A 24,764-nucleotide genomic window follows, 5' to 3' on the forward strand; every position below is an offset into this window, starting at 1 on the left:
TTAGACTAACAGGTCTATAGTTTTTTTTTTTTTTTTTTTCTATTAAATGTTTTTTTTTATTTGGTTTTTGGTAAGTTTACAGTGACAAACAATCGATTGAGCAGGCGACCTAGTTACAGCGTACCATCAAGAAAAAACAGAGACAACAGACAATTGAGTAGTTCCCAATGTATTCCTAGTTTGCCTACCCTCAGAAACCTACTAGCTGCTAGGTCTCCTGATCAATAGTCTTACCTCTCCACCCCCCCTCCCAACGCCTACCTTAAGAAGCGTACAACCCTATTTGCTGAACTATTAATCGCGAAGAGAGGAGGCCATTTAGCTTTTCATTTATCTCTTTGTATTGGTATCGGAAGCCAAAAGTTCCCGGAGAGTGTGTCGCCTTAAGGGAGCTCCCGGTAATCTCACCCCTGCCGCTACGGATAGCAACCATTACGAACGGGGGAGTGTAGTATCCCGGAGGATCTGCCATCGGGTTCCCCTATAAGGTATTCCCAACAGCTCTCTGCCATGGTCCCCATAATCTAGCAAATTTCCCGTAATTCCCCTGTCTAGTGAAATACACTCTTTCACTTGAAATTGTTAATTTCATAGTTTCTATCCAGTTTTCTACTGACGGAGGAGTCTGTGCCTGCCATTTTTGAGCTATCAACTTTCGTGCCTGAAAGAGGCATCTCAATACTGCTTCCAGGTTGTCTTGGGCTACTCTTATGTCCTCCATGCATCCCAAGAGGCAAATCCTAGCCACTGGCTCGAGGGAGGTTCCAAATATCTAATTTATCCTTTCTATTATTTCAACCCAGAAACCATAGAGCTTGGGGCACTTCAAGACCATGTGTATGAAATCCCCTTTATCCATACATCTTGGGCATTCATTATTTTGTCTCCATCCAAATTTAAACATTTTATGCGGGGTATGGTAAACCCTATGTAATAAAAACAGGTGGGACAATCTTTGGGCAGGGGCGATTGAGACCAAGGCACCTTGTTCAAGCATCCTATCCCACTGTTCGGAAGATATTGTTCCCACGTCTCTTTCCCACGCCGCTTTACTCTTTTTTTTCCAATTAAGTTTTTATTGAAAAGTTTTCATTTTTACAAGCATAAGAAAAAGAAAAAGAAGTCGCAAGACAATAATTCACAGAGAAACAGGAACATGACATGAGTGTTTGACATGAGAGAGGGACCACAGTTCTGCTACAGCATATACAAACAACAGGTTACAAAATGAGACATACTATATATACTGGAGAAATGCAGCCACTTCTAATAAGCAGCCCTGTAGACTCCGTCACCAATAGGTATGAAAGGGAACATAGTACCAGTAAACGACTTGCAACAGGAAGGAATAAGCAAGAAGTAATGCAATAATATGAAATTAAACAGAATAAGATAAGACTGAATAAAATAAAACTGGATCAAAATAAAAGGGATGGGAACATGACAAGGGTGAGATGGACTATGAGTATTAAGTAAGATACAGAGTAGTAGTCATACCAGAGCATGACGAGGACCTCCACTAGCTATATGCTATCATCAAAAGAACAGTGTACCAAAGGTTAGTTCACATTCTATCCCATTCGTTCCAGACTTGCCAATTTTTATCAAAGCTTCTCCTCTGACCAGTTCTTGTGGCAATCTGGGATTCATATATATAATTATTACGAGTGAAAGTAATTACATCGGAAAGATTTGGGACTATATTGGACTTCCAGTTCCGAGTGATGAGTGACCTTGCCGCTAGCAGCAGATGAGTCACCACGGTGCGGAGCTGGGAAGGGAATTTGTCGATGGTCAAACCTAACAGGGCCAATGCAGGACCTGGTCGAGTGAGAACTCCAGTAATAGAGGATATACACCTGAACACACTGTTCCAGAAGCTTGTTAAGTGTTTGCACTTCCAAAAAACATGCATAATGTTTCCCACCTCGCCACACTCCCTCCAGCACAGAGGGGAGTTGTCTTGAGAGAACTTCGACATCCTGTATGGCGTTAAGTACCATCTCAGGGCGATCTTCTGGGCAAGTTCCCAGTGGTTAATACATTTGGAAGCCTTATAAGCAGAATTAAGAGCAACTTGCCACTGAGGGACTGTGAAGGTAGTGCCCAAATCCTCTTCCCATTTCAGGAACGGGGGGGACTTGACAAAGGAACGTCTGTGCTGGAGAAGATTGTAAAAGAGGGGGATCCCCTTGGCGGTGGGGGTAGTGGACTTGTAGAACTTCCAGACCTGGTCAGGGAGTAACACCCTACACTCACTGACAGATTTAAGGAAATGTGATACTTGGCGGAATTTGTACATGTCTGCCTGAGTGAGGTTGTATGTAGCTTGCAGGGATTGGAAAGTGGAAATACGATTTGCTCTAAAAAGGTGGGAGAGATGGGTAATACCCATGTCTCTCCAGCTCCTAAGGCTGACATTGGGAATCGCACTCTCCAAGGTCTCAATAGGGACTGGTATTTCCACCAACACGTCACGGGAATCGGAAATGTTGCCAAGGTCCCTCCAGGCCTCCAGGGAGGCCCTAAGAGACAAGGGCAGTTGGTGCAAAGGAAAAGGTTTTATCCTGTCCAGGTAAAGCAAGGAGATCAAGTCCTTAGTGGGGCTCAGAGATCTCTCAATACAACACCAGGGGGTCACCGGGGAGTCTGCAATCCACATCTTAAGTTGGTTCAGGAGAGAAGCACGATAGTAATCCTTTATGTCTGTGAGACCCATACCACCTACAGATCTATGTTTAGTCAGTAGTATTTTTGAGCACCTGGGCCTACGTGCGCTCCAGACATGGGACCTAAGGATGGCGTTTAATGACCGGAGATGAGGGGGTTTCAGAGGGATGGGGAGTGTACGGAAAACATACAGGATCTGGGGAAGTAATAGCATCTTAAAAGAAGCTAGACGACCAGCCCAGGAAAGTTCTACTTTGGATAGGCGCGACGACTCCTTAGTGAGTTTCGCTATTAGCGCTGGGTAGTTGGCGTCTGCCAGTCCATAAGGGTCTGCTGTGATCTGGAGACCTAGGTATGATATACTTTTCTTAGCCCACGAGTAGGGGAATGTTCTTTCCAGATAGACCTGGGTTGGGGTAGGGAGGTGCATAGGCAAGATAGTTGACTTGGAGGAGTTAACTTTATAGTAGGAAATATTACTAAAGGAGTGTAAAACCTCCTGGACATGGGGAAGAGACGTGGTCGGGGATGTTATGGACAGGATGATATCATCCGCAAACAGATTAATTTTATGAGATGTGCCTTGGATAGAAAAACCAGTGACGTGGGGGTGGGCTCTGATCTTTTTAGCTAGAGGTTCGATCAGGAGGTTGAATATGGAGGGGGAGAGAGGGCACCCCTGACGCGTCCCGTTTGATATAAGAAAGGGTCGGGAGAGGCAGTTAGATGTAAAGACCTGGGCTGAGGGGTGTGAGTAGAGGGCTAGAATAGCTGACCTAATAGGGCCATGGAACCCGAATTTGGTAAGGGCATGAGACATGTAGGTCCAGTGGACCCTGTCGAACGCCTTCTCCGCGTCCAAAGAGAGGAGCAGAGAAGGCGTCCGAGAGGCCCAAGCATGTTGCACTACTCCAATAATCCTGCGGGTGGCGTCTGATGCCTGTCTGCCCGCAGTAAAACCGGACTGGTCAGGATTTATTAAGGATGGTATAACAGTCAAGAGTCTCTGGGCCAGAATTTTGGCATATAGTTTTACGTCTGTGTTTAAAAGTGATATGGGGCGGAAGTTAGAGGGAATATCCGGAGGTTTACCTGGTTTGGGAATTGTGACAATATAGGCGGACAGCATCTCAGGGGGGAAACTTGCAGTGTCCATGGCCTGAGAGAAAACTGAGCACAGTGAAGGGGCAAGGATCTCACCAAATGTTCTGTAGTAGTCGTTAGGCAGGCCATCGGGGCCAGGGGATTTACCCAAAGGCATCTTAGAAATCATTTTCTGGACCTCCGCAGCTGTGATGGGGGCATTTAAGGCATTTAGTTGTGTAGGTGACAGGGCAGGGAGAGATATATTAGCCAAAAATTTTTGTATGTCTTGATCTGAGGGTTGTGGGGTGTTGCTATCGTCTTTAATGTTGTAAAGGGCAGAATAGTAATCTGCAAAGGAATTGGCAATGTCTCTCGGGTCATACAGCTTGCTATTGTTCGTAGGGTTGCGGATGAAGGGAATTTTCGTACGAGTTCTCTGGTCTTTCAGGCGACGTGCCAAAAATTTGCCAGCCTTGTTTCCAGAAGAGTAGTACGTTAGTTTCAGGGCGTTAACAAATTTGCTGTGGGATTCTAAGAGTAATTGCTGAAGGTCACATCTGAGATTGACCAATTTGTTTGACAGATCTAGAGCTGGCGAGGCCTTATTTTGTACTTCCAGAGATCTGATTTCCTTTAGGAGAAGATCTATTTTCAGGGTTCTCTGGCGTTTTAGTCGTGAGCTAATTTGGAGTAAGATGCCTCTAATAAAGGCCTTATGGGCGCACCACAAGACCGTCGGGTCGGCTACCGAACCCTGATTCAATTCAAAGAATTCTCTTAAATGTTTGGTGATAGTGTTCACCTGAGCCTGTGTTTGAAATACCCCGGTATTGGCCCTCCAGATGTAGGCAGGGCTGGGGGCCATCTCCTCCGCCAGCGAAATGGAGACTGGAGCGTGATCTGACCACGAGATGTCGTGGATGGCGGAGGAGGTGACCGCCCGAAGCAGAGCCTTGTCGACAAGTACCATGTCAATGCGGGAGTATGTATTGTGCCTGGTCGAGTGGAAGGAGTAGTCCCTTTCACTAGAGTGCTGACACCTCCAAACATCGTAGTAATCCTCTCTGATGAGAGCAGGGTGTAGGGAAGGGAGCGGGCGTTTGGATTTGGAGGTAGTGTCAACACTGTAGTCTACCGTCATGTTATAGTCACCACATATTATAACATTACCTTTTTTGACAGCAAGCAGTTTCTTAAAGACCTTGTTGACAAACCTGACCTGATTAGCGTTTGGGGCATAAAGATTCACAATTGTATAAGTGCGGTTGTTAAATTCACCCACAAGAATCACATATCTACCCGCAGGATCAGAAATCACCTCCCCCAGTTTGAACGAGATAGAGTCTCTAATGATCGTGATAACCCCCCTATGCTTCTTGTGTGGGGCAGAGGCACAAAACACATGAGGGAAGTTCTTATGGTTGAAGCAGGGGGGTTTGGAGGCGAGAAAGTGGGATTCCTGTAAACACAAGATGTCCGCCTGTAGTTTCTGAGCCTCCTTCCAGAGTGCCGCTCTCTTAGCAGGGTGATTTAACCCGTGCACATTAAAGGAAACTACGTTAAGCACCATGGTGGTGTGGAGTGGTGATGTAACAGTACCTCAGGTTGAAAAAGCTGGCGTAGCAAAGATGAAATCCAAGGCGTCGTTTCCGGAAGCGGAGGTCTCGACTTGTCCTGGTCCATGGGGTGAAGTCCATCTCTTGGTAGGGGATAGGGAGAAACAAAAAGAAAAAAAGGAAAAAAAATACAGAAAAACAAAACAACGCCACTAGGGTTAGTGGTCTTCGAGCAACAAAACAGTTCGATCAAAACCAACTCTGGTAGTAAAAAGGGAGATCCTGTGAAGAATCTGGGAGCAGGGGAGCTGCTCATTTAACACGGGGGGGAAAACATCAATGTCAGTAGGGTGTCAGGTAGTGCTATGTTGTATTTGAAACCAAGGCACTTAGGAGGGTCGTTTCTTGCCCTTTTTCTTGTGGGATACTGTGTGCCACGAATCCTGAGTAGAGACCTTAGAGGCCGTGGGCTGGTCACCTTCTACCTGCGCCGGCACAATGTCCCAGGACCGAAGGAGGGCCAGGCCCTCTGCGAGGTTGTTGACCACAGAAGAGTGGTTGTCTCTCGTAACCGTGAGTTTGGCCGGATAGCCCCACCTATACACAATATCATGGTTGCGCAGTGCCTTAGTGACTGGCAGAAGGGCCCTGCGTCTCTGCATTGTGTGTTGGGAAAGGTCTGCAAATAGTTGGATAGATTCATATTGGGCAAGAGGGTTCTTGTTTTTCCTGAAGGACATCATGAAGCGCTCCTTTATTTGGAAAAAATGCACCCGCATTAGTACATCCCTGGGGATGTTATCAGGGAGGTGCGACGGCTTAGGCAGGCGGTGTATTCTGTCAATAGACAGGTCTGCATCCGACAGTTCAGGAATCAGCAACCTCATGAGGTCTTGAGCATATTGTTGCAATTGGTGAGGGAGGACAGATTCAGGGACACCACGGATCTTAACGTTGTTCCTCCTGGACCTGTCCTCCAGGTCCGAGACCTTTGCTTTAAGCCATGCCATTTCGTCTTCCTGGTCGTTATGGGCATCCACTAGAGAGTTGTAGGAGGAGGCGAACTCCCCCATCTTTTGCTCTACGTGATCCACTCTGCCCCCCAGCTCCTGAACATCAGCCTTAAAGCCCCTCATGCACTCCATCATATCAGCGTGGAGGGAGCTGCGGAGGGACACCAGCATGTCCCTCAACATAGTGTCTGATAGCGGTTTGTCCGCGGTGGGGAATGAGTTAATGGGTGCCGCCAATTCTCTGGTGTCGTTTAATGAGTCCTGCAGCGTGGCTGCCTTCCCGCCAGAGCACTCAGGGGAAAGCCGCGGCTTAGATTTGGCAGGGCTGCGCACCAGCGGTGTGGAGGCGTCCGGGGGTCTATGCGCCTCTCCCGGCATCGGATTAGGGCTTGCTGGGGCTGAGCTGGAGCCGCTGGAGGATGACGGCGAGGCGCCGCCGGCGCCATCTTGGAGTAGGCCGCGGGGCGTCGGGGAGAAGAAGTGAGATAACTTCTGTACCTGAGGAGCCGTTTTGCGTTTGCGGGCCATCTCGGGAGTCTAGCAGGTCCGGAGGAGCGATCCAGGTAGGTTGGAGCCGGTTGCAGTGCCTCGGTATGTCGAATCCCCTACAGTTGGCACGGAGCTCTCTGCTTAGGCGTCCATGCAGAAGCCCGGTAGCCACGCCCCCCCCACGCCGCTTTACTCTTGAATGGACCCGCTCTACTTATCGCTCTGTCACCTAAGCTATCATACATTACCGATATCAAGCCCTTAGCTGTCCTTGCCTTGATTAATTTAAAAAGGATGGGAATCTGGGCCCATGTAACTGTTTGGGAGCTGAATTGTGCTTGGATAGCATGACGAACCTGTAAGTACTTAAAAAATGTTTTGTTTGAAATATTGAATTCCCTTGCTAGATCTGGGAATGTTTTCAAGGTATTACCCTCAAACAGGTGCTTTAGGCGGTCTATGCCTTGTCTCCTCCACTCTCCCGGTTCTTCTATATTTATTAATTCCTGTAGGTTGTTATTTTTCCATAAGGGGGAAAATTCTGTTGGTCCAATATACCCCAGTAGTGCCTTCGTAATATGCCATACTTTAAGAACTAGTTTTATGGTCATGTATTTATGGGGGAAGAAATCTGCTTCTAAAGCTTCCACTAGCAATTTATGGGGGTTTCCTATTAACAACAGCTGGCTAATGGCTCCCTCTCCCTCAGCGGTTCCACACCCCGCCAGTTGTTGCAGTTGTGACGCTATAAAATATAGCCTTGGGTGTGGAACCGCCATACCCCCTTCTTTTACCGGGAGTTTAAGTGTTTGCAGACTTATCCTGGCTTGGCCTCCCTTCCATATAAGTTCTCTAAATAGCGATTCTATATTTTGGAACCACTTTTGTCCTAGCCATATTGGCGAGTTATGTAGCAGATATAATAGTTGCGGTTGCCATAGCATTTTTATTAAGTTACATCTTCCTGCTACGGACAGAGGAAGTCTTTTCCAGATATCGCATTTCTTTTTCCACTTCAGTAGCAACGGATCTAGATTTAAGTTAGCATAATGGGTAGCGTCCTTCGTTATCCAGATCCCTAAATATTTAAATTTTTTGACCACGCTTAGTTGGGAGGCTCGTGGCAGAAACTGAAGGTCAACTGGATCCAATGGTAGCAAAGCGGATTTTTCCCAGTTGATTGTCAGTCCTGAGAACTGGCCGAATTCGTCTACCAGTTGCATCACTTTATCTAGTGTAGTTTCGACATCGCCTAGGAAAAACAAAACGTTATCTGCGAAAAGTGCAATCTTATTTTCCCCCTGGTGTCTTCTAAACCCCATTATGTCCGACCTCGCCCTGACCGTAATTGCAAGTGGTTCCATAGCGAGGGCGAACAGAAGGGGGGATAGAGGACACCCCTGCCTCGTCCCTCGCTCCAACTGGAAAACTTCGGACGTCTCATTGTTTATTCTAACTTTAGCTCTTGGTTCACTGTACAGCAATTTAACCCATCTGATAAAGCGAGGTCCGATGCCGAAGCTCTCTAATACTTTCCATAAGTATGTCCATTCGAGGCTATCGAAAGCCTTGGCAGCATCAAGAGATAGCACCGCTCTGGGCCCCTCGTTATCCGTTGGTATTTGTATATTTAAAAAGGTTCTTCTAATGTTTATACTTGTTGCTCTGCCTGGTATAAACCCTGACCGGTCTGGGTGGATAAGGTTGCTAATAAATCTGTTTAGTCGTGTTGCAAGGATTTTGGCTAAGATCTTGACATCGGTAGACAGCAAGGAAATTGGGCGATAGGATGCGGGCATCAGTTTTTCTTTTCCCTCCTTGTGAATTACTATGATAGTCGCTTCCGACATTGAACGGGGGAGTGTCCCTCCACTTTCAGCCCCCTCCAAGGTCTTCAGCAATTCTGGAAGCAATATCTCGCCAAATTTCTTATAAACCTCAATAGGCAGCCCATCCGGGCCAGGAGATTTCTGGTTTGGCATCTCGATTACTGCTTGCTGGATTTCGTTTAGAGTAATTGGTGCCTCTAGGACCTGTCTATCTTTATCTGGCAAGGTGGGAACTACTATTTTCTGGAAAAACGTTTTCATGGCTCCTCTCCCGGCCCCCCCTTTGGATTTATACAATGCTTTATAATACTCGGAAAGCGTTTGTAGCACCACCTGGCCATCAGTAGCAATTTCTCCCGCTACTGTCCTTATTGCAAGAACATTTGACGGGGGGGAGTTAGTTCTACTTAGGAGAGATAGCATCCGCCCTACCCTCTCTCCCTCTCCAAATTGGCACTGTCTTTGTAGGGTTTGCTTGTTCTCCGCCCTTCTCAAGCTGGCTGTTCTATATTCTAGCTGTTTTGCCAACCATGCTTCCCGCTTGGCTGGAGTGGGCTCCTCGATATACCTCAATTCTGCTTGAGTGGTCTCACGCGCCAACTTGCCCTCTTGCTCTCTCCCTTCTCTTTTTACCCTGGCAACCTGTTGGATTAGGAGGCCCCTCATAAAGGCTTTCAGAGAGTCCCAAACTATCCCCGTCGGTGCAGAGCCTGTATTAATATCCACAAACTCTTTCAATTTAAACGCCAAGGGACCATGATCTCCGATCAACTCCAGCCACCCTGGTTTAAATTTCCACTCGTTGCGCGAGACTTTGACTCCAATCTTTATTATTAGCACCAGAGGGGAGTGGTCCGAGACTCCTCTGGGGCCATAATGTATCCTCTTTACCAGGGGCATTACATCCTCGGTACACACTGCCAAATCCATTCTGGAAAGCGTATGATGGGAACTAGAGTAGCACGAGTATTGACGTTCCTGTGGGAAACAAGTTCTCCATATGTCCCTCATCCCTATTTCCTCCAGGAATCGAGCCAATCGCCCCTCACTAGGTTTATTCCCCAGGGGAAATCTGTCCAAGCTTCTATCCAGAACCTTGTTATAGTCTCCTACAGCTATCACAGGAACAGCTGTTTTGTCAAGTGTAAACTCAAGAAGCTTATATAAAACGTCTAGCTTAAATGGTGGGGGGATGTACATATTGGCCAGGACATATGGCCTGTTTTCAATTAGGCAAAAGAGAAATATATATCGACCTTGGTCATCTATCCGGGACTCAGTACAGGAAAACGTCATTCCCCTCCCCACCATTATGCTCACCCCTCTTGAGTAAGAGTAGTGGACCGAATGGAACTGAGATTGAAATTTACGGCTATTGAACAGTGGCACTGAGTCTTTCGTCAAGTGTGTCTCTTGTAGACACACCAGTCCCGGCATTCCATCTTCCAAAAGTGACATAACTGATATTCTCTTGGTTGGATCCCCCATACCTCGTACATTCCACAAAGTGATGGCCAGTAACCTATCCTGCATCTAAAAGGGGTGAAATAATATTTAAGTACTCAACTCTAATCCAGCAGCATAGATATATAGCCATCCCTCCTTTCCCTATCTGGACCTGGTCAACAATTGGCCTCCTCTCTCTCTCGCTTCCCTTCTTCCCACTTCCTGTAATGAAGCAGCTCTTAATATGAGTAATGTACGCTCCCTAACCCCTCCCCTTATTGCCTCCCATACCCGCCCTCCCCTTCCACCCACCCCCTTCCTACCCCGCCTTACTGGGCTCCCCTTGGGGGCTTGTTCACTGACCACACTACTCTAACTGGCACACATCCCACAAACACACGAATGCATGTCCCTCTCTCTCTCCCCCAAAAGGCACTATTGAAACAAGCACAAAATCTGAAGGAAATAATAACCAAACCGCTCCCAGGTCACCCCCCCCCCTTTACCAGTAAGGTGCCACCTACCTATGCTAACTCCCCTGGTATTAAAGCTTTGGGAAAGGAAACACATTTCATAAATATGCATGCAATCATATGAGAGAAAGGGGAAGAAAAAAAAAAAAAAAGAAACCATTAGGAAAACAACATTAATACACAGTGTCAACATTAATGAAGCTTGTCAGAAAAAGTGCTAAATATTACTTAAGTGTTGCTAGAGAAAAACCCCAGCAGTGTTTGGAGTGGCAACCTATGTCTATCCAATTATTTCCCCCCAAAAAAAAACAAACATTTTTTACCCCCCCCCCCTTTTTAATCATTCTCTTGATATTGATATTATTGTTAGAGCCCTTGTACAGAGTCTCATAAAACCCTATACACCATATCATCCTAATAGATCATGTGAAAAAAAAAAAAAAACGTGAAAAATAAAGAAAAAATTACAGGTAATTTTAACGTGGGTATCTCGTAGTGTCACTTGGTAACGCTTAGTAACGCTGAGTAGCGCCAAAGTGCACAGTGCAAAAATAGTGCAAAAATAGAAAAGATATTATTGTTAGTGCCCTGGTACCGAGCTTCATAAAGCTCTATACACCATATCAACCTAGAAAAACATGTGAGAAAAATAAATAAGTAAATATATTAATATTAAAAGTGGCGTTAGCGTAAGTGTCACTAAATATCACTAAAGTACAAAGTGCTTAAATATGTAATATATATGTGCATATATGACCTGGTTGACCCCCCCCCCCCCATTAAAAAAAAAAAAAAAAAAAAAAAAGGGAAGCAAGAGGGAGGGGCAGTAGCGACCTCAAAGACAGCAAAAACTCCCATATTTTGTTAAACCGTCCATAGCTAAAGCCCTACTATAGGGCTGAACTTCTATTTTATGTATTATATAAGCAAAAGGTATAAAAAATCTTTGTTGGGCCCTCTGCGCCCCAAAAAAAAAAAGTCAGAAATAGTAGGGGGGAGCAATAGGGACTTCAAGAACAACAAGTCCTCCCATCATTTGTTAAGCCGTCCATAGCCGAGGCCCTCTGCTGGACTGAGCTCAGATATTGTGTCTTTTTGAAGAAACCTTGTTGATCATTCATTTTTCAGGTTGCTTTTTTTTTTTCTCATTTTCCTTCCCACTATCCGAGAAGTCAATAGTGGCAAGATGGTTCCAAGGTGCAAAAAAAAAACTGGAGGAAAACCAGGAAGAAAAGTGGGCCTTGCTTATTTTCAACTTCCTCCTTGAGTCTAGCCCCCCCTGTCACTGAGGAGCTATAGAGCTGCTTTATTTTCTTCCAACCAGTTGAAAACTTCCACCGGGTCATTGAAAAAGAGGGTCCTACCCAAAGCTACTACTCTGAGACGAGCCGGATACAAAAGAGCATATATAATTCTATATTTCTGCAGAGACTTTTTAATTGGTATAAACTCAGCTCTACGTTTCTGTAAGTCTGGTGAAAAATCGGGGTATATTGAGACTCTCACTCCGTTGTATGTAATGTCCCCCAGCTCTCTTGCCTTTTGAAGCATGGCCATCTTGTCTGTGTAATTAAGGAGCTTTAATAGCATCGGCCTTGGGTACTTCCCTTGCTGGGATGCTTTAAAGGGGACCCTGTGGGCCCTCTCTATGGAGAAAAAGGGTGAAAAGCTATCTGAGCCAAAAATATCCCTACACCAACTCTCCATAAAATTGATAGGGTTTGTGCCTTCACATTGCTCCGGGAGGCCTACCACTCTCACGTTATTTCTACGCAGTCTATTCTCCATTGCCGCTTGGAGGTCTGATAGCTCCTGTAGCCCCTTAAGTTCCCCCTGTAATGGACAATGCATCTTCAACCGCACTTAATCTCTCTTCCAGAGCGTTCGTTCTTATCACAGTCCTATGTAGCTCCTGGCTCATAGATAACAGTTCTTCCTTTAGACTCATTAGCTGCGTGTCAAAGTTGACCATGTAGTCCTTGCATGAGTTAACCGCACACAGTACCTCTCTCAGTGTGGGTTCCCCTTCTGGTGTCGGGCCGACTATTGGGGGGTCGGGTTCACCAGGCATTGCTGATATTACCAAAATATTTACAGTTCCAGGAGCCTCTCCCCCCGACCCTTTAGTACTCACGTTTTTGACGTTTGATGTATTGGGAGCACTAGTTGCTTTCGCGGCTGCATGGCTCTGGCCCTGGCTCCTTCTATCGAGTGGCGGGCCCATCTGTGGCTTGGGCTGGGATGCGACTGCCGGTAGTTGACCTTTGGCTGGTGAATTAGACGAGGTGTGTGCGAATCGCTCCAGCTTAGCAGCAGCTGCCTGGGTATTTTTAGCTGATCTTGTAGATGACATTCCTTCCTGTGATTTAGAAATGTTGGACATAATATAGTTCTAGAAAAGCTCAGGAACGTCTCTGGTAATCTTCACTGGGCACAGGTCGGCCTCCACTGCTTATGGTAGTCCTGTGTGCCACACTGATCCCCGCTGCTGTTGGGTACTGCAAGTACCAGTATTACCAATATTCCACAGTGCTCAGGCTGCAGTCACCATAGACTTGTCCATGTATAGCATAGCCCCAGATACCATAGCCAGCCAATGAGCACCTCTGTTTATATGGGGGGACCAGACTTGGCCGACAGAAGTTGCAACAGGGCTCTTGGAGCAAGGAATATAAATGGCAGAGCAACCCACTGTGCTATACTCGGTAACGAGCCCCACTCAGCAGAGCCAACCAGCTAAGCTCGAGGTCCCAGGCTGGCAGGGTCCCCCTCCGCCCCGCACTTTTTTCCGAAGCCCTGATACCCGGGAAACAGCTGGTACAGCGAGATCTCGCAACCTCCCGAGATCTCGCGAGATTTGCGGGTAGCTCCGTGCGGTGTGGAGCTTGCTTCCCCCGTTCCGTCGGACAGTCTGGACTCGCTCCGAGACGATGGTCCAGACCTTGTCCCCAGCAACCAGCCCACACCCGCAATCCGGGTGGGAAGGCAGGGGGCAAGGACGGGAATTGCAGGAGGGCTATGGGGACTCGGCTCCACGGGAACTAGGCACCAGGATGCGGCGGCACAGAGATACAACTGGCTCCAGAGGTAAGGTGCAACGGAGGAAGGGGGAAATCACACAGGATGCGCATCCATGGTAAAGTGCTTGTGCTCCTAGATGAGGGGGAGAGCAGAGAGGCTCACATGCTCATTCACTCATTCACCGCGCTCTCCTACATCCGGTCACGCCCCTCCCAACAGGTCTATAGTTACTTGGTAAAGACTTTGTTCCCTTTTTAAATATGGGCACCACATTGGCCCTGCGCCAATCCAGTGGTACTATTCCTGTCATTAATGAGTCCCTAAATATTAGATACTGCGGCTTTGAAGTGACAGAGCTCAACTCACCTAGGATCCGTGGATGGATGCCATCAGGTCCAGGTGCTTTATCCACCTTTATTCTGTCTAAATATTTCTGGACCATATCACTTTTGAGCCATTGTGGATTTGGGGCTGTGTCACTCCCACCCCCATTTTGGACATGACCTCCCCCATGCTCCATTGTATACACAGAGCTGAAGAAAGCTGTTATGTACCTGGTTTCCAGAGTCTGATGCAGGGTAGCCTCTCTTACGACTCTGGTTTGCGAGCCACTGGATATGGGACAGCGGGCTCGGAGCACAGAGGGGTAGGAGTGCCGGGTGGTGATGTGTAGAAGCAGGTGGACGAATACCTCTGGCAAGTAGATGCTGAACGTACAGCGGAGGATGGGTCAGCGACCCGCACAGAAGCTGCGACTACAGCGGCACAAGTTAGTAACAGTTCAGGTAGGATGGGTCAGCGACCCGCACAGAAGCTGCGACTACAGTGGCACAAGTTAGTAACAGTTCAGGTAGGATGGGTCAGCGACCCGCACAGAAGCTGCGACTACAGCGGCACAAGTTAGTAATAGTTCAGGTATACCGGGAAAGCAGGGTCAAACAAGCCGGGTCATAACAGGTGATCGTGCAGAAAGATGACTGAAGAATGGTCGGTAAACAAGCAGGTGGATCTGGCAGCAGTGAAGTCAAGCAGGCGGATGGTCAAACGGAGCCGGGTCAGGATAGGAGAGATGAGAGGAGTCAGACAGGCCGGGTTCGGTGTTCAAATCAGGTTTCAGGTAGAGTAGTCAAAACAAGCCAAGTTCAGTGTTCAAATCAGGTTTCAGATAGCAAACAGGTCTCAGATAGGATCCACGTCAGAACTGCAGATCAGGCAGCGAAGACACTGTGCTGCTGAGGTGTTTAAATAGGGCAGCCTGCTGTTAATCACTGAAATCAGTCTGCACCCTTAACCCTTAAGTGGCAGATCCATGACATTGTGCTACTGAGGTGTTTAAATAGGGCAGCCTGCTGTCAATCACTGAAATCAGTCTGCACCATTAACCCTTAAGTGGCAGATCAATGACATTGCCCCCCCCCCCCAAGGGGCAGCCTCCGGATGCCCAGTCGGGCTTCTTTGTCAGGATGAGCAAGGAAAAAAGCACGTAACAACCTCTTGGCATGTATATTACCTTCTGGCTCCCAAGAATTATCCTCTGGACCGTACCCCTTCCATTTGACTAGGAATTGATTCTGGCCTTGTCGCTTCCTACAGTCCAAGATAGCTTCCACCACGTATTCTTCCCAACCGTCAACCTGGATGGGTTTGGGAGGTCTGGATCCTCTGTTGGGAAAAGGATCGGCCACTGCAGGCTTGAGTAGAGAAACGTGGAACACAGGGTGAATTTTCAATGAGTCAGGCAAAAACAGTTCGTAAGAAGCTAAGTTGATTTTTCTTTTAACTGAAAATGGACCCAAAAACCTAGGTGCCAACTTTTTGGATGGGCAAGGTAATTTGAGATTACTTGTAGACAGCCATACCTGATCGTCTGGTTTCAGGTCCAAGTCACCCCTTCTTTTCTTGTCAAAAAATCTCTTGCTATCGGCCTGGGCTTTAGTTACTGCGTTGTGCAATAACTGATTGTTGCGTTGGAGAAAGTCCATAGTACTCTGCACAGCTGGAACTGCTGACTCTGAAAAGAAATCTGGTAAAAATGTTAAATTAAAGCCATAATTAGAGAAAAAGGGGGATTGCCCAGTAGCTGAGTGATTGGTGTTATTATATGCAAATTCTGCCAAAGGCAGCAGAGAGACCCAGTCGTCTTGAGAGAAGGCTGTGAAACACCTAATATATTGTTCCAGGGTTTGATTCGTCCTCTCTGTTTGCCCATTAGACTGGGGGTGGTAGGCTGAGGACAAGGAAAGTTGAATCTGTAGTGTTTCACAGAGGGCTCTCCAGAAACGAGAAGTAAATTGGACTCCCCTGTCCGAAACAATGTTGGAAGGTACCCCATGTAGTCTAATGATTTCCTTGATAAACACGCGGGCCATTTCTGCAGCAAGAGGGTGTGTTTTTTAAAGGCAGGAAATGAGCCATTTTAGTAAAACGGTCTACGACAACAAAAATTGCGGTACATCCCTCCGAAACAAGGAAGTTCAACAATAAAATCCATTGCGATCATCTCCCATGGTCGGTAAGGTACTGGTAAGGGTTTTAGTAAACCCCAGGCTAGTTTTCGGGGTGTTTTATTTCGGTTGCATATCAGACAAGAACTAATGTAAGACTTGCAAAATTCCTCCAAATTGGGCCACCAGAAGGTGCGTCGTACCAATTCAAGAGTCTTATTAACTCCAAAGTGACCTGCAAGTGGGTGATCATGAAGAAGTTTCAAGACTTCCACTTTAATGTTTTCTGGGACAAAAACCTGACTTCCTCTCCAAAACAGCCGGTTTCTGGAAGTTAGAGAGACATTAGAGGGTTTGGACGAATCGGAAGATGCTCCTCGGATCATGGAGATTAGGTCAGTGTGTAGGAGCAGGAAGTTGCCATCCGACAGGATGGTATCGGGAATAGAAGTATCCTTTGGGTTATCGTACATTCGGGATAATGCATCCGGTTTAATGTTTTTGGATCCTGGTCGGAATGTAATATGGAAACAAAAACGAGAAAAGAAAAGAGCCCGACGGGCTTGTCGAGGTTTAAGACGTCTGGCAGATTTCAAATACTCCAAATTCTTATGATCTGTGTAGATCAGTACAGGATGAATGGCGCCCTCCAATAGATATCTCCATTCCTCTAGAGCTGTCTTAATGGCCAGTAGAAAACAGATTATAGCGCACACATGCAAAAATGACATTTATCCTGCAAGGCTAGTTAAAAACACCTGAACATATTCAAAAATACGGGGGTTTGGTCACACTATATAGTCATATAGTGCTAAGCCCACTTACTGCGACAAAGTACCCCGAATTAGTGGGTCCTACCCTAGTAATAGAATGAAAGAACCTGGGTCTCAACCATGGGAGATATACTCCTCTATGTGGGAGAACTGAAGGGATTCTTCCTATACAATGGTGGCCACTAATGTGAGGTAATGAAGAGGGGGAGGGGTGCTCCAGCCAAGTAGTTCTCGATCTCCTACATCATAGTTCTTTTCTGTGGGGGAAAGCTTTCGAGAGAAGAATCCCACTGGGTGTATTAAATCTTTGTCCCCCAAGCGCTGAGAGAGAACGGCTCCTACCGCAACTTCGGAGGCATCGACCTCAAGAAGGAAAGGTAACGTTGGATTGGGATGTCTAAGGATCGGAGCTGAAGTAAAGAGTCTTTTTTAAAATGTCAAAGGCCTTCTGCGCTTCAGGGTTCCAACAGAAACAAAGATTTTGTTTCCTGAGTTGTGTGATAGGGGCCACAATAGCCGAAAACCCTCTAATAAATTTTCTATAGAAGTTTGCGAATCCAATGAAACGCTGCACCCCTTTTTTATCCAAGGGTGTTGGCCGGTCTAAGATTGCAGATACCTTCTTTTTATCCATCTCAATTCCTGTAGGGGAAATTACCAGGCCTAAGAATTGGATGGTTTGCTATTCAAACTCGCATTTTTCAGCTTTCGCATATAAACTGTGCTGACGGAGGCGATCCAGAACCTTACAGACATGTCCTCGGTGCTCCTCCAAGGAACGGGAGAAAATCAGTATGTCATCTAGATACACGATTACAAAAATGTCCAAAAAATCTCGGAATACGTCGTTGACGAAGTGCTGAAAAGTAGCGGGCGCGTTACATAGCCCGAAGGGCATGACCAAATATTCGTAATGGCCATAGCGGGTACGGAATGCTGTTTTACACTCATGTCCATCCTTGATACGTATTAAATTATACGCTCCCCTTAGGTCTAATTTTGTAAAGATAACGGCAAATCTTAATTTTTGGAAAAGTTCAGGTATTAAAGGTAGAGGGTAACGATTTTTCACGGTGACTTTGTTGAGTTCCCGGTAGTCAATACAGGGACGGAGAGTTTGGTCCTTCTTTGTGACGAAAAATATTCCGGCACCTGCTGGTGAAGTGGACGGGCGGATAAATCCCTTTTCCAAATTCTCGTCAAGGTAGATTTTTAACGCGTCTTGTTCTTTTTCAGAAAGTGGGAAAATTCGTCCGAAAGGGATCTCGACCCCTGGAAGAAGATCAATCGGACAATCGTATGGCCGATGAGGTGGAAGGGAATTTGCCCCTTTCTTACTGAAGACATGCAGAAATCCATGGTAGGGTTTGGGGATGGATTGAATCAAACTTGGGTCAGTGTTTAAGCACAGCAGGGCAGAAGATGGTTTAGGACATTTGGGAAAACAGTGTTCCTGACAGTAATGAGATGGGAACGAAAGATTTTTAGATGTCCAGTCAATTTGAGGATTGTGTACCTGAAGCCAGGGTATACCCAGGATTACTGGAAACAAAGGAGATGAAATGACGTCCAAAATTAAAAGTTCCTTATGATTGGATGAAGTAATAGCAGGTAAAGGAAGGGTCTCATGGGTCACTTGCCCAGACTTGATGTGTGAGCCATCAGCCAAAAAAACGGAAAGTCTAAAGTCCTTTGTGCGGACGGGAATGTTATGCAGATCGGCAAATGAGGAATCGATGAAACAACTGCATGCCCCTGAATCAACGATAGCGTTGACCGACACCGTCTTTCCCGGAAGCTGTAAGGAAAGGAAGAGCGCAAGATGGTTGGGGTTGGTAGTAATAGCAGAAATGTTACCAGGAACTGAAGAACGGAACTTACGTATTTTGACGGGACAATTGTGTACGTAGTGACCGGCCTCACCGCAATATAGACACAGGTTTAGCCGACGGCGGCGTGTGCGTTCTTCAGGTGGCAAGGTGGGTCGCATCACGCCTATTTGCATGGGTTCTGAAGTATCCATGGGTGGACCAGCAGAATTGGAAGAAACAGGTGGTGGAAAACGAGAAGGAGGCAAGGGAGCCCGGGTGGTGACCCAGACTGGGCGACTCTGTTAAGAGGATCGTTCCGCTCGGCGTTCCCTTAGTCGTCGGTCGATCTGAACGGCTTTGTCAATCAGATCATCCAGGGTGTCAGGTACCCCAATGCGGGCCAATTCATCCTTTAAGGCTTCAGACAGACCTAAGCGAAATTGGTGGCGCAAGGCTGCGCTATTCCACTGGGTGTCCGCACTTCAGTGGCGGAAATCAGTAACATAGTCCTCCACTGCTCTATGCCCCTGTTGGAGAGCGAGTAAAGCAGCTTCAGCAGTAGCAGTCCTTTGCGGGTCGTCGTAAAGCAGTGCCATAGTCTGGAAGAAGTTTAGCAAAGTCTCTGTCTGGACACCGTTCTCCTCTAACAAGCGATGTGCCCAATTTTGGGGTTCCCCTTGGAGTAGGGAAACGACAAATCCCACTTTAGTGGCTTCCAAAGAAAAGGTTCGGGGTTGCAAAGCAAAGTATAACTGACATGCGTTTCGGAAGTCCCGGAACTTGGTTCGATCCCCGGAGAATCGTTCGGGCATGGGAACCCTGGGTTCAGGTGGCAACATCACAACTGACGGACCCGCAGATGACGATGATCTAGCAGTGGATGCTGAAGTTGCGTCCCCAGAAGCTGATAAGTTCTGAACCTGCCCCTCCAATCTCAGGTAGCCATCTTGTAGGTTTTGAACGGCCTGGGTAAGTGATGCTAAGTGTTTACACACCTCTTCCATAGCCGGAACTACGCCTGCAGACTCTGTCATGGCTGCCTGATACTGTTACGTACCTGGTTTCCAGAGTCTGATGCAGGGTAGCCTCTCTTATGACTCTGGTTTGCGAGCCACTGGATATGGGACAGCGGGCTCGGAGCACAGAGGGGTAGGAGTGCCGGGTGGTGATGTGTAGAAGCAGGTGGACGAATACCTCTGGCAAGTAGATGCTGAACGTACAGCGCAGGATGGGTCAGCGACCCGCACAGAAGCTGCGACTACAGCGGCACAAGTTAGTAACAGTTCAGGTAGGATGGGTCAGCGACCCGCACAGAAGCTGCGACTACAGCGGCACAAGTTAGTAACAGTTCAGGTAGGATGGGTCAGCGACCCGCACAGAAGCTGCGACTACAGCGGCACAAGTTAGTAATAGTTCAGGTATACCGGGAAAGCAGGGTCAAACAAGCCGGGTCATAACAGGTGATCGTGCAGAAAGATGACTGAAGAATGGTCGGTAAACAAGCAGGTGGATCTGGCAGCAGTGAAGTCAAGCAGGCGGATGGTCAAACGGAGCCGGGTCAGGATAGGAGAGATGAGAGGAGTCAGACAGGCCGGGTTCGGTGTTCAAATCAGGTTTCAGGTAGAGTAGTCAAAACAAGCCAAGTTCAGTGTTCAAATCAGGTTTCAGGTAGAGTAGTCAAAACAAGCAAAGTTCAGTGTTCAAATCAGGTTTCAGATAGCAAACAGGTCTCATATAGGATCCACGTCAGAACTGCAGATCAGGCAGCGAAGACACTGTGCTGCTGAGGTGTTTAAATAAGGCAGCCTGCTGTCAATCACTGAAATCAGTCTGCACCATTAACCCTTAAGTGGCAGATCCATGACAAAAGCATTTAATAAATTTGCCTTCTCTTTGTCCCCAGTCACCCACTCTAGATTATTTTGTAAGGGGCCTACATGCTTGGACTTCACCTTTTTACTATTAATATATTTAAAGAATTTTTTGGGGTTTGTCCTACTATCTTTTGCAATCTGTCGTTCATTTTGAATTTTTGCATCCTTGATTTCCTTTTTACATATCCTGTTATATTCTTTGTAACATTTAAACAACACTAGTGTTCCTTCAGTTTTATATTTTTTTAAAAGCTACTTTCTTATTGTTTATAGCTTTTTTAACTTTGACCGTGAGCCACATAGGTTTTATTTTTAGCCTTTTAAACTTATTGCCCATGGGAACATACTTTGCAGTGAGGTTCCCCACAGTCTTTTTGAAGAATTCCCATTTCTGTTCTGTGTTCATCGGTGCCAATAGTCCCTCCCAGTCCAAGTCCTGGAGAGCAGCCCTCATCCTTGGAAAATTTGCTCTCTTAAAATTTTTAGTGTTTTAATATTTCCTGTATGTATTTCGTGCTTATAGTTAACATTAAATGAAATCATGTTATGATAACTGCTAGCCAGGTGTTCCTTTATCTGAACATTAGTAATAAGCTCTGCATGGTTTGAGATTATCAGGTCCAACAGAGCATCATTCCTAGTTGGGGCCTCAATAAACTGCACCATAAAATTGTCCTGCAATAGGTTTTTAAATTTTTGTCCTTTAACTGTCCCAGAAGTGCCATTAATCCAGTCAATTTCTGGGTAGTTAAAATCCCCCATTATTATCACCGTCCCAGCCCTTGCAGCCCTTTCCATCTGTGCAAGGAGCTGAGTCTCCACCTCCTCATTAAAATTGGGTGGTTTATAACAAACTCCAATGATTAATTTTGAACTACGCACATCTGTATGCAGTTCCACCCATAATGCTTCAGCCTCATCACACTCTCCATCAACCAGTTTCTCTTTCACGCTTGCTTTGAGGTCACTACTCACATAGAGACAGACCCCTCCACCTTTCCTTTTTACCCTGTCTTTCTGAAAGAGAGCATAGCCAGGAATATTAATAGCCCAGTCATGTGAGGATTGAAGCCAAGTTTCAGCAATACCGATTACATCATAGCTCTCCTCGTGCACCAGAGCTTCCAACTCACCTGTTTTGCTTGGCAGACTTCTGGCATTGCTGAACAAACACTTAAATGTATTGTTACATTTTTCTCTGGTGTTTTTCATATAATTTATAGTAGTACAAATGGCACTATTATTTCCAATGGCAACATGGGAACTTTCTTGTCATCTGCCATAACCCTCCCCCCATCTATCCCCATTCCACTCTCCATTAATGTCTGACCCCTAGCTGACCTGTGTGCCAGATGTAATTCTATTTCACCCTCCCCCTCAATCCTAGTTTAAATACTCCTCCAGCATTCCCATAAACCTCTCCCCCAGCACAGCAGACCCCCTTCCATTCAAGTGCAAACCGTCTTTAGCATATAGGTTGCACCCCAATGAAAAGTCAGCCCAGTGCTCTAGAAACCCAAATCCCTCCTTCCTACAGCAGGTCTTTAGCCATGCATTCAGCTCTCTAATCTCCCCCTGCCTTTCCTGTGTTGCGCATGGCACAGGCAATATTTCAGAGAATGTCACCTTGGAGGTCCTTCCCTTCATCTTGCAGCCTAGTTCTTTAAATTGATTCTTAAGGAGCCTCCACCTTCCATGTATACTGTCATTGGTTCCAACATGGACCAAGACAGCTGGGTCATGCCCAGCCCCTCCCAGTAATTTATCCACCCGGTCCACCACATGCCGAACCCTGGCACCAGGGAGACAGCAAACCATTCGGTTGAAGCGATCCTGGCGACAAATTATTCTACCAGTCCTTCTGATTATAGAATCCCCTATTACCACCAACTGTCTAGGCATACCTGCACTCCCCTCCCCACCTCTACTAGATGGGTTGCTCTCCTGGCTGTTAGGGGTAGCAGTAACATCTAGGGCTGCCACCTCTGTGTTTGCGACCTCCACATCATCACCCAACTTGGAAAATTTGTTTTGATGCACAAATACAGGACTGGCCTTCCCTTTCTTCACGCCCCTTCCACTCCCTCTAACTACATTAACCCATCTCCCTATCTGATAATCCTGACTTGCCCCTCCACCCTCCACATCAACCTTACTGACCACTTGCTCAGCGAGCAGAGGACCCCTTTCAAGGTTGTCATTTCTACCCAGTGTTGCAACTTGCTCCTCCAGATCTCTAATACGAGCTTCCAGAAGGGTAACCTGCTCACATCTGTCACAGCGGTATCCATCTTGGAGCTGTTGCACCAATTTTGCATACATGTGACACACTGTGCACTGAGCAAAACCTTCAACCCTGCTAGCACTCATTTCCCAGTTACAATATAATTACTTCTATGAAGATTAAGATGATACCTACAGTTTTGGAAGACTCGTGTCTTAACTATTCTTTTAAACTCCTGTTTTTTAACTCTTCCACTTGTATTCAAAAATTCCACTTCCACTTCCACAGTTTTTACAGACACTTATATACTCACCTGTTAACAATTAAACACTCCCCTTAATTAGCAGAAAGAAAAAAAAAGCTGTTTAAAAAGTGTCAGAGAAAAGAGACAAACAATTCAACACTTGCAGCAGAAACAGTTAAAAGCAGCTAAAAGAAAATCCTGTTTTTTAACTCTTCCACTTGTATTCAAAAATTCCACTTCTGATCAGAAGTTGTAGGGCCGACCGGACAATTTTCCGGCCGACCGGACAGGTTTCCAGCGGACAAATGTTTCTTAGCATGCTAAGAAACATGTCCGCTGGAAGCCTACCCGTCGGACATGTCCGATGGTCAGTACGACTCACCGGACATGTCCGCTGGCCCGAGAACCCGCGCATGGTGTCGAAGTGATTCGACGCATGCGTGGAAGCATTGAACTTCCGGGTTTGCAAGCGTGGCGGCGTCAACGTCACCACCACATCACCGTGCTGTCTGTCTGCGGGGATTTTGGTTTGATGGTGTGTACAACTATCAGACCAAAATCTGCTAGCAGACATGTCCGATGAAAACGGTCCGCAGACCATTTTCATCGGACATGTCTGCTCGTCTGTACAAGGCCTGATACGCTGCGCGGGTGCAGATCTCTGTGGATCTGCCCCATTGTTTTTAATTTTTTGATAAAGGAATTTTCAAAAACTCTTTATTCACTTTTTACACATTTTTGGTGATTGGTTAGGGGTACTACATACCCCATACTCATTCACATGAGGGAAGCCCGTATCTGGACCCCCCTTGTCAAAGAAGGCTTCAAGATTCCGATACCTGCAGACACCCACAACCACAGCCCAGGGTTGTCGGGAAGACACCCTTATCCCCATACATTTTGGTGTGGGGTTCCCCGTTAAAATCATACCAGACCCAAAGGGCCTGGTAGGAATTGGGGGGACTCCACAGCATTAAAAAAAATTGTATTGCCAGCATTGTTTAGTTCATCGGTTGTTAAGACTGCGACAGCTGGCTTCCCAGTCCACTTCTTAAAAACCAGCTATTCTTACTGACTAGAAGTTATTAGGCTGACTAGAATTATAATCATTCTGCAAATTGCAATTTGTTATAAAAATGAATAAACAAAAACACATTTTAAGGTATTTGAATGAAATTCATCACTATTCATTTGGAAATTCGGATGCAACAATAAACTCGGCAGTGGGCTCCAAACCAAAAACAATTTTGCATTAGGCTTGTTGTATTATGGTCTTGGCGGACCTAAGGTAAACTGACAGTCTCACCACCTGCTCCGTTTGTTCCCCTCTTCACTTCAAAGCACTGCACACCCGGTGGTCGGTATTCGGAACGTATTCCTGGAACAAGAGTAGTATGCCGTGTAACCACTCCCAGACCAGTTTCGTCGCTCAGGACTTCATCAATGGGATTGGTTACACGGTCTCATAACCTCCCCTTTATTATAAACCGTCCATTCGTTAGCCCGGACGTATATCACATAACGTCTACACGTAATCCGCATTCCTACGACAAAACTACATCACATGCCGCGTACACACGGTCATTTTTCGACATAAATAAAACAACATTTTTCAGCATGTCCAAAAAAAACAACGTTTTTCCAACTTCATCATTAAAAACGATGTTGCCGTGAGTGAGGTGGGAGGTACCGGACGGCTCCATGGTGGCAGGAGACACACGCCGCTCTGAGGCCCCGTCAGTACCGCTCGTGGCCCCGCAGACTACAGCGTGAGAGGCCGGACGCTGCGGGGAACGAGCGGGTATCCCATC

At 46.5% G+C, this 24,764-nt stretch overlaps 1 protein-coding gene across 3 annotated transcripts in view; it reads left to right on the plus strand.

Annotated features, from left to right (window-relative positions):
- SLC26A9 (solute carrier family 26 member 9) overlaps positions 1 to 24,764 on the plus strand; it is a 736,991-nt gene that overhangs the window by 298,320 nt on the left and 413,907 nt on the right. The window lies entirely within an intron of this gene.

The sequence above is a fragment of the Rana temporaria genome, chromosome 2, assembly GCF_905171775.1.
Source record: "Rana temporaria chromosome 2, aRanTem1.1, whole genome shotgun sequence".
Taxonomy (NCBI): Eukaryota; Metazoa; Chordata; class Amphibia; order Anura; family Ranidae; genus Rana; species Rana temporaria.